The sequence below is a fragment of the Rhagoletis zephyria genome, unplaced genomic scaffold, assembly GCF_001687245.7.
Source record: "Rhagoletis zephyria isolate East Lansing unplaced genomic scaffold, Rhagoletis_zephyria_1.1 Rzeph_scaffold_01430, whole genome shotgun sequence".
Taxonomy (NCBI): domain Eukaryota; kingdom Metazoa; phylum Arthropoda; class Insecta; order Diptera; family Tephritidae; genus Rhagoletis; species Rhagoletis zephyria.
Genome location: NW_016158514.1, coordinates 33,586 through 43,714, shown reverse-complemented (window position 1 = coordinate 43,714; position 10,129 = coordinate 33,586). Strand labels below are relative to the sequence as shown.

Here is a 10,129-nt window from a genome sequence, read left to right as displayed (position 1 = left end):
AACTTAGGAATATGAATGTGGTCCAAAGAGCTTGGTTTCTGAATTAAATAATGCGGTAATTCAGTCAATACTCATCTCCTTTGCCTTGTTTCGTGTGATCTGTAGCAGTGTATCCTATCTTCTCAGAAAAACCTATTTAAACTTTCTGAAAGAAGCAAGGAAGGAATGGTTAAGAAGCCAGACTTTTAAAATAGCAGTCAGACTACTTTTTTAGCACAAAAAGAATAGGAGTAAATAATGTTTAGGAATGTGCGCATGGTCAATAACATCACCTCCAGCAAGGAGAGCGTCGGCTGGAAGCAAGTGCTAATGAATTTAAATTGGAGTGGTCGGAGATTAAGTTAAAAGTCAGTAGAGAGGTATTCTGTTGGAAATATTAGGTTTTTTGTATCAGAATGTTTCCTAACTAGTCTAGAACAGTTAGCCGAGCGTCATGATATTAGTGGAACCTGGATGTCGCATGAGTTGACCGAGATGGGTTGATTTTATCGAGCAAGGAGGGTGTAAGAATGCCTATCTTGTGGACTACTCTTTGAAAACTTAATCTCTTACAAATTATCAAGCCCTGGACAGAAAACGGAATGTGAAAGACTTTTTTTTTCTGAATAGACTGTTACCATCTCAGGCTAAGAAACCTGTAGATCTCGATTTTGGTACGAGTATCAACAGAGCACTAGCTGATTGAAATACACGCGTTGATAGTAAAAAGTACACCTGATCCACATAGTCACAGCTGCTTAAGAGATGATAAATGCGGAATCACCTCAACACTTTCAACTAGGCGGACAGGCTCTTACAAAGCTAACTGTTGTCTTAATAGTTTAGCCAACAAATTTCGGTCACCTTTGTGGTTTTTAGATAATTATACCTCGGAAACGGCTCTCAATGCTTCTAAGTAGCCATGTAAGCTGTTGAATATACTTAGAAGAGACTACGAACGCATACACGGGAGATAAATTCCCATATATATTTTGCGGCTTCACTTTGTCATTCAACTGCAATTGTCGCAGAAAAATATCTTTACGGGTGAATTCTGGCTAAGATAGTAAACAGTTTTTTTTATAGGACAAACAAAAGACAGATGCCAGGATGATTCGAGTGAATTTTTTTATTCTAGCACAAAAGTCTTAGAAAAAAGCTCTCTTATTTACTACTCGTGGTGAAAAGCCATTTTAGAGAAGGCATTTCTATATATATAGTTTAGTTCTTCTAGTTAATGTACTTTATTTTTCTTTTTTAATTCCTAGATTTTATTGTTTTAAAAAGAAATAAAAATAGGTAAAAAAACTTTTTAAGTTAAACGGTTTTATGTTAAACATACATTGCAATGTTTAAGATAAATGTACTAAAAACCAAAAAATAATAAAATAGATACAGTCGTGGGAATTATAAACATATGCATAGACTAGACTAAAATAAAACCGTGGGGCACTTTGTGCACTATTAAAAAAATAAAAAAAACTTTCGTACAAATGTCGAGCCTTTTTTATAAATTCTTGTACTTCATTATACCAGAATTCAATGGGCTACAAAACTGCATACTCAGAATCTAATGAAAAAAACTCGAAATTTTTACGTTTTTTGTTTTTAATTGCATACATTTTTAAGGCAGTGCCACTCGATAGATACATTTGTACAGTCTATTGGTTCAAAATAAAAAAAATTGGACAATTTTTATTTTTATATTTTTTTTTGTAGTAAAATGATTGGTACAATACAGCAATATTCTATTGAAAAATTTCAACAAATTATTTTGGGACTCAATTTGCACCATATTTCGACAAATACTCAGGCGTGTGACACTGCATTTAAACTTGTTATTCATACGGATGTGGTTAAAACTGAACTATAAAAAACTCACCAAAATTAAATAACAACAAAAATAATATTTTTAAACTTGTCAAAATTTGGTGCAGCTATAATTTTTTCGACTACTGTACATAAGTTTACTCGGATTACCCGGCCGTGCTATCAAAGTAGCACAAAGCCACTAATGTTTGACTTACAAACAAAATACAGGCACGAATTTCAAAATTTCAACCCTGTTTGTGTGAAGTATTTTATTTTTATCAGTATTTTTCTTTTAATCAAACTATGTATGTTGAAAGAAAAGGGAAAATAAAAAAATATTTTGTCAGAATCTTTAGCTGTTATATAAGTTCTGACGACATCATCATCATCATTATATAAATAGGCAATCATGTTTCCTTTACACCCCTTTTACGGCTAAACTATACTTCTAAGGTATAAACAATTATATATCATTAGAAAGGTATTTTGATGCTGATGTGCAGGCAATTTTTAAAATTTCAAATCAGTTTAAAATAGAGCGAAAAAATCAATNTATTGTTAAAAATATAAAAACCACACATTTTTTATTTCATTTAGCTTGTAGGATCTTATCTTATTGTAGGATATAATTTTTAGATTTTGTTAGGTAAATTTTTTTTGTAATTTTATTAAATTTTTAGATAGTACTTTCTTTTTTTCGTAATTTTTTTTCGTCGTCTAATTTAGTTTTTAGATTTTATAATTTTAAGAACAAAATTTTTATTTTTATTTGTTTTTTTTTTTAGTTTTGCGTTTTTCTTTATTTTCGTTTTGTGTTTTTTTTCTTTATTTTCGTTTTGTGTTTTTTCTGTTCTTTGTGAAATTTTCTTTCATTTGTTACTTCTGATCGTTTTAGAAAGAAAAATACGTACATGTATTATATGTATACAAATTTTTTCTAGATTTTTTTGAGTATGCAGTTTTGGAGCCAATTGAACTTTAGTATAATATTTTTTTAAGTTACTGCAAAATTGCGTCGATTTTTAATATTTTTTATGCTGACGGCTTTTTGCACTTTTATCTTATGGAAGAAAATGCGTAAAACCGCTTTCAAAGAAAATTAAGAATAAAATTAACGCAAGTTTTGCAATCGTTTAAAACTTGCAATTTTTTATACTAGAATTTAATGGGCCACAAAACTGTATACCCAAAAAAATTCTACAAAAAAATTTTAAAATTTGTAAATTGGTTTATACTCATTCACTCAACTTCGATGTAAATAAAATTTATAACTAAAATTATTGTAGAGTGCACCACATAATACTATACTTAAATATTGCGCAATACTCGGAGCTACCATTGTGGTTTTTTTCAATTTTATTTTTTTTTATCAAAAGATTTGTATGTGAAAAATTTTTTAAGAAATAAAAATTTAGAAAATATTTCTTTTCATAGAGAATTTCGATGTGTGTATGCGTGATTTTTTTTTAATTTTTTCCTCTACCCGTACTTGAGATATTTGGAAAACTATTAATTCGATTTGTTTTAATCAAGCTCAAATTTCATATTTATTTATTATTTATGTTTATCCATCAACCTGAAAACTTTAAGCAAATCAAACACATGAAGTGTAAACCCCGTCCACTTTGGAATGGAACGTCCCATATATCCTTTTAATTTAATTAAATTTTTAAAAAAACTTATTGCTAAAAGGGGAAAGGCATAACGCTAAGACCCGTTCTCTAGCAGATCTGTCAATTAGTCTTTCGAAAGACAGTAATGAGCTTTCGAGATAGTTGTCAAAATTGCACAGAACTGCTTTGTTAGCTCATTTTCCCCCCAAAAGCAAGAGTTTAGTAACCTCCTGAAGGCATCAAAAGTGCACAGTAATATCTTCAAATGGAGGTATGCGTACGGTGACCATCCGTCCTTTATTTTAAAGGACAGTCCTTTATTTTAACCTCCTGTCCTTTATAATTTTTTTCAAAATAAAGGACGCCTTTTGTCCTTTATTTCTTAAACTGTCCTTTAAATCGGCTCTGCATTTTTCAGAGGTATTTTTTTTAACGGAGAATATAAAAAATAAAAATGTCCCTTCTAAAATATAATGAAAACCTTCCCCAGTTTGTTTCGCACCTCACTTAAGGGTTTCTACTTAATCGGCTATCTTTGTACAATCTATAAAGCACAGGGAAAGTTGTGCCCAGGATGGTGTTGCACGCTGAGTTTCCAGTTCCACTGAAAGAGAACAATAAAACCCCTGCTGCTTAGTGGTTCAAAACTGGCATTTGGTGTTCGTAATTCACTGGAGCCTTCATTTTTCATTTAATTTGATTAATTTTTATTTTTTTTTTATGAAAGCTTACAATATTTGCAAGAGACCAGTTAAGCCTGATTCCTGAATTTTTATTTGATTATATTAAATTTTTTGTGCAAAATGCAGAAAAAAGAAAAGAAAATGTACCCTCCTGTTCCAGTTAATAAATGTTACATAACAAAAACTAGTTGAAAACAATTGTACGGTTCTTCCAAAACAAAAAAAAATAAAATACACAAAAAAAAATTTTTAAATGTTATAAAAAATGTTCACCAAACTAAATAGTTTTTTGTTTGCTTTTTAGTAAAAATTGGTTGAAAAATGAAGATTTCGGTGGACTATGAACATTAAATTCCAAATTTTGAACCACTGTGTGCTGGCTTCGTCGTGCAGTATGAATTATCGAAAACGCATTTTGGTAGCAAGGGATGGCGAAGTCCTTGAAAGGGATTTGGCTTCATTTTTTCGCTACAGCAGGGGAACTTGTATAATTAAATAATACTATCAACTGTAAATATTTGATTTAAATTAAGATAAGGGTAAGGTACTTTTATCATACGAGTTCTATGTACGTATTCCCAAATCATTTTGAAAAAAAAAAGTGTCCTTAATTTTACGTTGGTTAATATGGTCACCGTAGGTATGGCTGTATCATATACAGCCACCGATTCTAAGCAGTCAAAAGCTTACACGAAGCAATCAAAACGAAAATAGCCTACCCAGAGCACTTAACGTGGTTATTAATAATACTCTTAAAATACTCTAAATTAAAATGCTTGCACTTAAAAACATGAAAACCCAAGCCTGTCTCATCAAAACATTTGAACAGTGGCCACATTTAAATGCCTTCTGGTTGCGATTAATTTGGTTGTTTTCACATTAATTTCGTTCAATTTGAACAACGACATGCGTTAATTTATGCGACTTTCGAAAGAAAGTAAATTGAAGTGATAATCGGCTGAACTGTGGTGTACCGCTCGACAGGCAGGTGGACAAAAAACGTCATAAGCTTCGTGATGTTGGCGGAGCGGGTAGTTCATTTTGTTGTTGCTGCATACGAGTTTTTACATATGTATGTACATATACATATGATCATATATGTATATGTATACATGTAGCTATGCAAATGAGTGTCAGTATAGAGCTAGTTAAATACTCGAATGCTTTACGACTTTAATTCGCCTTTTGTTGCCGCATAATTAAGCAAAGCAGGTAATCAAATTTAAATCAAAAACAACAACCGAAACCAAAATCAAAATACTAGATCATCAACTGGTTTGCTTAATTTCACGTTTGCGGCCTCCAACCCCCCCCCCCCCCCCGCTTTCNTCGTATCGATCATTGATCACCGTTACGGCGGCAGCGATTGAGTTTTTGCGTAGCTGTGACGGCTTTTGCGTTGGCTGGTTGGTGTGACTGGCGTCGAACCGCAGCAAAAGGGCGGTTATATTTAAGTCAATACATTTAAACGGCATTTAGCAGCTGACGATCTATGTATGTCAGATAATTGTGTATGTCGCTTGATTACATGTATATATGTATGCATATCCCCTTATGTATCTATTTAGCGGCGGCAAAGACAACGTCGGCGGTGGCGAACGATGAACAATTAGTGAGATTTGTTGTTAAAACGCTTTTGATTTTGGTAAAGTGTATGGGCGTTTCTTTATTTCTTTGTTGTATTATTTAGTAAATGGAATTTCAAAGATAGTGTTTTTGTTTTTGGAAACAAAACAGTAGATGTTTAGGTCCAGTTTTTAGCACTAGATAAACAATACATGGTCAGAGAATTAGGCTGTATACATAGGGCAACTTGTGCGGGTGCTACAGCAGCATTCAAGTTGTGTCCATAGGTATGATGCGCTAAATGTGGTCTTGCATCAACTGCCCATCGATCACCACATCTGCGAAACTGCAGCGTCCTCGGCAGTTAGACTCAAAGAGTTAGGTTGCTGGAGGGGGCACAGTGTGGAAATTGAACCTTTTTCGTGACAAATTCTAATATCTCGAGAACGAGAACAGCTAGCGAAACAAATGCAATAGCATTTTAAGGATTTTGAGCTGGAAAATTCAGGAAAAATAGTTTCGTTTGGTTGAAAAAATTTTCTTGACCTTCTAAATGACCTGAAAATTTTCAATTTCAATTTTTTTTCTTTTTGGACCTGAAAATAGTTTTAACCACAAATTTTTGCTGCTCTTGCGTCAAGGAATTTATTTTCATGGTCACAGGAAATGAAAAACTCATTTCAATTTTTTTTTTTTAATGAAATCATTAAATATTGTTTTTAGTTAAAAAAGAAACATCAAAATTTTCGCATTTGAAGGTCAAGTTAATTTTTTTTTTAATTTGACCTTCATTAGTAAAATTTTTGATTTTTTATATTTTTTGGCCAAAAAAGTTTTTAATGAACTCTTAAACAAATTTTCTTTAATGCGTTTTTCAGTTCCTGGACAATGTAAATGGATTCCTTGACACAAAAGCAGGTTAAAACTTTTAAAAAAGTTCACAGCATACTATTTTCTGGTCAAACAAGAAAACAAATTAAAAACTCCCTAACTTTGAAGGTCAAGGTAATTTTTTTTTCCAACAAAACTATTCCTGAATTCTCAATCTCAAAAGCCTTAAAGCGCTATTAATCCTCGTTCTTGAGATATTAAAATTTTCGGCACGGACATATGTACATAGTGGTATTTGCGACAAGCTTAACGAATCAGGAAAACTTAGATTATATACCCCCTACCAGATATTTCAGGAAAAATTTTCAAGTGAAGTTTCCTTCTAGACGAAATTGGAGCAGGGACAGAATAGTCGAGCAGAATTCCACTGAAATCTAAACTTACGGGTCCAAAATGGAATGCGGTGTGTAAAGCATTCTGGCACTTGCCTCACCAGTAACAAAATCTAAAACAGTCAGAGAGTCCCTCATCTGGGCTCCCGGCCATTGGAACATACACGAAAATCAGAGCGCTGATGAGTCCACTGTCCACTGACTGACTGTCCACTCGAACCCATCAAAAGGGGACTGCATTTGCAATTCACAAGTATCGCTGATACATGTTGGAACAACCATAAAAAACATAAAACATGCAAAACAGCGATAGACATATGGCCTCATTATGTCAAGCCAAAGACAGAAGAACTTCTAAAGAGGTCGAGTAAAGATATTGGCGAATTAACAGCCACAATAACGAGACATTGGCCCATTGATGAGCTAAAAAATGCCTTTCGCACAATCTCGGTGTCGTAGCTGTAAGCTTGAGCGAAGTAAGGAAAGGGTCCTACACTATCTCTGTGAATGTCCAGCATTAGAATGGCTAAGGCATGACACACTCGGGAGTTTTTCCATCCAAAATCTTAAGGAGATCTCCAAATGAATCATTACTAACCTAAATAGGTTAAGCGAAAAATCCAAATGGTTTGACGAACCTAACTAAGCATGAAAGCATATACATACATATGTAAAATCAAGGATTCCAGAGTAAGTGTATCAAATAGTTGCTGTGCGCTCTAATTGGGTTCTGGGCATCTGCTTAGATGACGTTTCCAGCAACCAACCGAACAGGTTCGGTGGCAGCGAAATTATTTGACACTCTCCATCTTTTGCTGGACAGAAGTCATTAATGTTGTTTTGATATGAAGAAAAATACCTTGTGTTAGTTCCAGAAGACTTTTTTCATACTGGTCACAATTTGGTGGATTGCGGCTTTTACTGACCTGTATTTAAATTCGAAATGCCGTTAATTGGACAGCCACCTTGGATATGGCACAGAGAGGATTTGCTTTGGAGACCAAGTCCGGGTTTTGATATTTTTTTTTCGTTTCTGCTGTAATATATTTGGCGTTGATAGATCTTGCATTCCGTTTTTATGCCAAACTGATGTAACTTTCCGAAGACTAATTTTATTCTGTATAGGCAATATCTATTAGAAGTTGTTTGCTATAAGTTATGACTCACCTCCAAAGAAAAGTCAGTGGTGGTGTGGAAAAGCAATAAGTTAAAAAAAAAAATAAAGAATATCAATTTGGCAAAAGTAAAACGTATTTCTTTTATTTATGTATGATAGAACCAACAAAAGTTCATAGGCACATAACCAAAATCTTAGATGACCTGGAAGCGATTGGCTCAAAATTAAGGTAAACATATAAATATTGATCTTACTTTGATTCCTGATCAAATGATCGAAGTTTATGTACATACATATTGCATATGTTGTTCGCAACTGTTTTAACTGTTGTTACTCCTTTGTTACTAAGTTGGTTTTAGGTGTTACCTAGAAATATAGCCAGTTTAGCATCTTGGTTACCTCCTAGTTACCGGTCTTAGGTGCTACATCAGAAGTTATAATAGGGTAATAGTTATTCGAATTCTTGGTTACCTTTTTTCCTATAAATCCTTTGAAATAAAAAATCCTTTTAAAGTATAAAGCTTTATTTTATTAATAATCAATTATGGCAAGCGTTTCTAAAAGACATCATCATAACCATTCTACAAAACGGGATATTAAATAAATGTATGTATAAAGATGTTAAACTATAATAATAATAATATATTAATCAATTTACTATTCTTTTGATATATATTAACAGTTGGAAATCATTTATCGTGGTTTACGAAAATTCAGTTTTCTTACAACTACAAAATTTGAGGACTTTTCCACTGCTTACATATAGATGATTTCAAAAGTTGCGAAATTTGCATAAAAATGTTAAACGAATTCAATGGTATTTTAATTAAAAGAAAGGTAATCGATTTATCTTTCTTTTGATATATATTAACAATTGGAAATCATTTATAGTGGTTCAAGAAAATGCAGTTTTCTTAAAACTTTGCAAAAGTTTAGGAATTTTACAATTCCTACATATGTATGTATATGTTTTTTGCCTCAGTTGTAATTCGCCGTGGTATAACATTGTTACTAGTCGCTGATGGTGTTGATGGCATTGAATTTGGTGATGGCGTTGATGATGCTGGTGGTGAATGTCAAATATGTAAACAAACAAAAATATCAATTAAAATTTATAAACAAGAAAAATATCAATGTATACCTTTAGAATATGACTATGTTGGTGATGTTTGCAATCTCAAAGAAAAAACTATAAACATGCTTTCATCATGATCGAGAGTCTCATTTTTGCTGAGGGAGATATTTTAATTTGCCTCCAGTAGCGCTTCATTTATTTCTCCGAGCCTTAAACATAGTATAATATTAATTTGGAAAGGGGAATGCAATAAAACAGCTTATTATTGTCGTTGTTGTTGATGGAAAACCTACTGAGGCCGGGCTTCGTAATGCGGCTACTACTACAACAACCAAAACTATTCACTGATAAAGGGCCTGCTCGAGGCACGCAATAAAAGCACAAAAACTGCAGCGCTGATGAAAATTTGCAAGACGGTTCCAACATCCTAATTGGTAAAACGTTGCTAGAAATTCACAGCGAACGTGATGCTTTATTCACGCAACACTACAGTTGTAATTGCAACTCGAACAAGCCCAAACACTTCCAACGATGCATGAATTTCGCGGTGGCCAATCGAAATTTGCATCAAAGCTCAGGAAACTGCTTTGGCCACCAGTTCATCTTCCACCAATACAACTTATTGTCCAAACAAGATTGGCTGCAGTTGACTATAACACGAAAATGATAAGAGCACTTCACCAATGCACTAATATGTCGCTCTGGAAAGAAATATACATTAATTTAAATGTTTTCTTAAAAATAAATGCAAATTTACCTAATTTTTCCACCGGCAGGCACGAATATGATGTTCAAAACAAAAGCAATGACAACGAATTTCACACACATTGATGTATTTTAGCGCAAAACGATAAGTTTCACAAATTTTTTAAATTAAATAAAGACTTTGCATGTATTTTAAATTACTTATTTAATAAATTCAAAAGAATAAAAACACATTTTTCTAGATTATTTCTCAATTTACATTTCAAAGTTTTTTCTGAAATTTTAATGCAACTCTGTGCGGTGAATGAGAGAATTAGAAATCAGGTGATCTCAGCTGTTTTCAAATGTAAACAAAC

The 10,129-nt window shown here is 32.9% G+C and overlaps 1 long non-coding RNA gene across 1 annotated transcript; it reads right to left on the bottom strand.

Annotated features, from left to right (window-relative positions):
• Nucleotides 1-9,202: 9,202 nt before the first annotated feature.
• LOC108363990 (uncharacterized) lies at nucleotides 9,203-9,925 on the bottom strand. Its single transcript, XR_001847683.1, has 3 exons — nucleotides 9,826-9,925; nucleotides 9,750-9,769; nucleotides 9,203-9,277 (listed from the first exon to the last, which is right to left on the bottom strand). It is a non-coding gene; the product is annotated as an uncharacterized LOC108363990 (long non-coding RNA).
• Between the last annotated feature and the right edge of the window lie 204 nt (nucleotides 9,926-10,129).